The 5,349-nt window shown below is 43.7% G+C and overlaps 1 non-coding gene across 1 annotated transcript; it reads right to left on the bottom strand.

Annotated features, from left to right (window-relative positions):
• Positions 1-2,168: 2,168 nt before the first annotated feature.
• On the bottom strand, positions 2,169-2,242 carry Trnat-ugu (transfer RNA threonine (anticodon UGU)). The gene has a single exon. It is a non-coding gene; the product is annotated as a tRNA-Thr (tRNA).
• Positions 2,243-5,349: the final 3,107 nt, after the last annotated feature.

Below are 5,349 nucleotides of genomic sequence, written 5' to 3'. Positions count from 1 at the left end.
CTTCCCTCCAGGGATTCCCACTGGAGTTCTCGAAGCATCTCCGTAAAACCTGCATGTTCAAACCTAGTGGTAGCAAATCTAACAGCCTGCTTTTGCATTGATTCGGTGTCTTTCTTTAATACTGATCCCAAACACTCGGATTGCAAACATTCGAGCAGTACCAAAGAACAGTTCACACTAACGCTGTACATGCAGTCTCCTTTACAAATGAACTATACTTACCCAAAATTCTCCGCACTCTGATGGACACCAAGGGTGCTGACTTCAGCACCTTTATGGAACTGCCTGCAGACTAGCGTGAGCTTGCCGGTAGCTGGGTGTCGGTTTCTTTCCGTCAGAGACCCCACTAAACGTCACAACATCTTCTGATTAACTATTATATTTGTTTTGGAGAGTATTCCTACCCTCACATCTTTTTCATTTTTTTATTTATTGAACTATGACCCATTTTAATTTTAATCTAATCTTGTAATGTGAAGGTAAATGAACTTGGGGATTTTCGATACTATTTCTGACAGAGGGGAGGGGGGGGGGTAGGGGGGCAGATAGTTGGGAAGTACTGGGGATAATTTTAACCAGGATATTAGCACAAAACTTTTATTGACTTATTATTTTAGTAAATGAGAAATACAAAATTTATCTGCAGACATATACGCACGTTTCATTATGAGTGAGTGTTTACTGTTTATGAATGTTTAGCAACACTTATCTCGAATATCAGTGAAATTATTAAACAATACTTTAACTATCTGCATTAATTAACCACTCTTGTTTGGAAACAATAAATGAAGTATACTTCTGGTTCATAGGGGTTGGCATAATGACCCGAATGGCGTTTGAAATGGACAGGATAACAAATAACCGGTGACCGTAACTGACAGAAAGACAAAAATAAAAAACAGCATTTAGACCATTAAAATCAAATATGGCCACTGAAAACGCGGAGAATAAGCAAACATGTATGGCTAAGACTTTGAAAAGTTGAAAATTGCAGCAGAATACACACAAAGATAGTTACGATTGAGTGCTGTTAAATGTTTTCTGCTTTAGCACTCCCGACATCAATTTACCTTAGAAAAAATTGACAACTGTTATATTAAAACGCTACCACAACTGTGATAATAATAAAAAAAGAAATACAATATTCAACCGGCATCATGTGACTCGGAGGAATATCAGTATGTATCACTCAGAATAAATGTTACTGATGAACAGAAACATAAAAATCCACAACGGCTGACAGCAATAAGTTCCTCACCAATCTTCGGTGAGATACAAAAAAATTGAATTTAACATAAGGTTCTCGCCAAAATTATTTTCCTCCGTGACCTTCCTAGAATAACGATTTCACAGTCGTCGCCGTCGTGTCCGAATGTTACTGTACTCCGGCTCACTTCCTTCTTACGGTGCTTCTCGAAGTTAACAGCCGAGTGTGGAGTACAGGAAACGCACCCAAAACAAAGGCACCCAGCAGCAGTATCCCTCTCGACCACAACAAGGAGCGGTACGAACAATTAGTACATCTGACCCACGAGCGAGGACACTGCTCCTGCATACGACTGACCTGGCGAGCGCGACCGCTCCGCTTAAATCAGCATATGCCAAATGCCCCCTCTGGGCTAGGAATGTAAACATGTACTCGTGAGTCTATCGAAGACACACAAACACACACACACATTATCGATCCCGCAGTCGTACGGATCATTTTCCCTAAAATAACTTGGCAAAACGATCGACAGTGTGGGCCGTGTGCCCTGTCTCGACTTGTGGGACATTTATGAAATATAAGAGTGAGCTGCCACCATGGTGCCTACTGCCTGCTCCTGTACATTTCGACGTTAGAGCGTCACAGAACAGCAGAAGACTGCCATGATCTCGTAAAACCAAAAGAGCCGCCTAGGGAAGCGGCTTAGTAGGGCCACGCCCAGTTGACCTCCGGCTTTATCTGTGGCCCCAGGCGACAGGGGCAGAAGCCTACAAAGGTCATGGCACAAACACTGAACGTCGTTCTATCTCATTAGAGAGTTCACCTACTGTGCTGATCTCTGCCTTATCTCACATAATCACAGGATATATCTTTCACGTTACTTTCCTCTGTCCAAACTGTTACAATATCAGCTACCGACCGGTGTTGTTGATATACCTCGATGTGGACAGCTGAAAATGTGTGCCCCGACCGGGACTCGAACCCGGGATCTCCTGCTTACATGGCAGACGCTCTATCCATCTGAGCCACCGAGGACACAGATGATTAGCGCGACTGCAGGGACTTATCCCTTACACGCTTCCCGTGAGACATTCCCAGCTGTCCACAATTCTACATATGTAATTTACCTTATAGACATTTGCCCATTCACTCATTACTCGCGCACGCTTTTGGCGATTCCCGTAAGAGTTTGGGCAACCTGTGCACATTCGCACAGACGAAGGTCAATGGCTGGGTAGCCTGTAACTATATATATGAAGACAGTAACTGTTCTCGAAAGAACGGATTACTGTTGTTGACCGTGCAGCTTTTCCCTGGAATAAATGATGACTAACCGAAACCCTCAGCTACCGACAGGTGTTGTTGATATACCTCGATGTGTAATGAGTGAATGGGCAAATGTCTATAAGGTAAATTACATATGTAGAATTGTGGACCGCTGGGAATGTGAGACTCACGGGAAGCGTGTAAGGGAACTTCACAGCAAACATAAACATAGCCAAAGCCTTGCAGACAAACAAAAATTACGCGAAGCGAAATGTAGTGTGAGGAGGGCTATGCGAGAGGCGTTCAATGAATTCGAAAGTAAAGTTCTATGTACTGACTTGGCAGAAAATCCTAAGAAATTTTGGTCTTATGTCAAAGCGGTAGGTGGATCAAAACAAAATGTCCAGACACTCTGTGACCAAAATGGTACTGAAACAGAGGATGACAGACTAAAGGCCGAAATACTAAATGTCTTTTTCCAAAGTTGTTTCACAGAGGAAGATTGCACTGTAATTCCTTCTCTAGATTGTCGCACAGATGACAAAATGGTAGATATCGAAATAGACGACAGAGGGATAGAGAAACAATTAAAATCGCTCAAAAGAGGAAAGGCCTCTGGACCTGATGGGATACCAGTTCAATTTTACACAGAGTACGCGAAGCGGTGTACCGTAGGTCTCTAGAAGAGCGTAGCGTTCCAAAGGATTGGAAAAGGGCACAGGTCATCCCCGTTTTCAAGAAGGGACGTCGAACAGATGTGCAGAACTATAGACCTATATTTCTAACGTCGATCAGTTGCAGAATTTTGGAACACGTATTGTGTTCGAGTATAATGACTTTTCTGGAGACTAGAAATCTACTCTGTAGGAACCAGCATGGGTTTCGAAAAAGACGGTCATGTGAAACCCAGCTCGCGCTATTCGTCCACGAGACTCAGAGGGCCATAGACACGGGTTCACAGGTAGATTCCGTGTTTCTTGACTTCCGCAAGGCGTTCGATACAGTTCCCCACAGTCGTTTAATGAACAAAGTAAGAGCATATGGACTATCAGACCAATTATGTGATTGGATTGAGGAGTTCCTAGATAACAGGACGCAGCATGTTATTCTCAATGGAGAGAAGTCTTCCGAAGTAAGAGTGATTTCAGGTGTGCCGCAGGGGAGTGTCATAGGACCGTTGCTATTCACAATATACATAAATGACCTTGTGGGTGACATCGGAAGTTCACTGAGGCTTTTTGCAGATGATGCTGTGGTGTACCGAGAGGTTGTAACAACGGAAAATTGTACTGAAATGCAGGAGGATCTGCAGCGAATTGACGCATGGTGCAGGGAATGGCAATTGAATCTCAATGTAGACAAGTGTAATGTGCTGCGAATATACAGAAAGATAGATCCTTTATCATTTAGCTACAAAATAGGTCAGCAACTGGAAGCAGTTAATACCATAAATTATCTGGGAGTACGCATTAGGAATGATTTAAAATGGAATGATCATATAATGTTGATCGTCGGTAAAGCAGATGCCAGACTGAGATTCATTGGAAGAATCCTAAGGAAATGCAATCAGAAAACAAAGGAAGTAGGTTACAGTACGCTTGTTCGCCCACTGCTTGAATACTGCTCAGCAGTGTGGGACCCGTACCAGATAGGGTTGATAGAAGAGATAGAGAAGATCCAACGGAGAGCAGCGCGCTTGGTTACAGGATCATTTAGTAATCACGAAAGCGTTACGGAGATGATAGATAAACTCCAGTGGAAGACTCTGCAGGAGAGACGCTCAGTAGCTCGGTACGGGCTTTTATTGAAGTTTCGAGAACATACCTTCACCGAAGAGTCAAGCAGTATATTGCTCCCTCCTACGTATATCTCGCGAAGAGACCATGAGGATAAAATCAGAGAGATTAGAGCCCACACAGAGGCATACCGACAATCCTTCTTTCCACGAACAATACGAGACTGGAATAGAAGGGAGAACCGATAGAGGTACTGAAGGTACCCTCCGCCACACACCGTCAGGTGGCTTGCGGAGTATGGATGTAGATGTAGATGTAGATAAGTCCCTGCAGTCGCGCTATTCATCTGTGTCCTCGGTGGCTCAGGCCGCCACGGTAGCTCAGTGTGTTCGGTCAGAGGGTTAGCTGCCCTCTGTAATAAAAAAACTGAGTTAATAGATCACCAACGACTTAAAAGGGTGTCTTAGGACATCCGCTCCGATCAGATTCAACGAACAAAAACGAACAAAATGAGATTAAAAAAAAAAAAAAAAGATGGATAGAGCGTCTGCCATGTAAGCAGAAGATCCCGGGTTCGAGTCACGGTCGGGGCACACATTTTCAGCTGCCCACATCGAGGTATATCGACAACACCTGTCGGTAGCTGAGGGTTTCAGTTAGTCATCATTTATTCCATGGAAAAGCTGCACGGTCAACAACAGTTATCAGTTCTTTCGAGAACAGTTACTGTCGTCATATATATTGTTACAACATCGCCGTACAACGCACACTCCATTCATTCTGATATAGAAATGTGAAATACAGTGACGGAAAAAAAATCGCAGCACCAAGAAGGAGTTTTGCGACATAAGCGAAAGTTGATAGGCGTGATACTGTTTCTGAAACATGGTACCTACTCTAGTTTCGCCGCAGCCGAATAGAACCCTTCTGAGAGTTGACGTGGTGAGTTGATGTCAGTCAAGAATACCTTTAAGGCGACAAAGACGTCATTACAGACACCTCTGCGAGTTTGAATGAGGTCGTGTAACAGGGCCACGAGAAAATGGATGTTCCTTCTGCGATATTGCAGAAATAGTTGGCAGGAATGAAGTGGTTGAATATAGTTAACGGCAGCGGTGATCACGAGAAGACTGGCCTCCA

The sequence above is a fragment of the Schistocerca cancellata genome, chromosome 3 (assembly GCF_023864275.1).
Source record: "Schistocerca cancellata isolate TAMUIC-IGC-003103 chromosome 3, iqSchCanc2.1, whole genome shotgun sequence".
Taxonomy (NCBI): Eukaryota; Metazoa; Arthropoda; class Insecta; order Orthoptera; family Acrididae; genus Schistocerca; species Schistocerca cancellata.
This window is presented reverse-complemented; position numbering and strand designations above follow the sequence as displayed.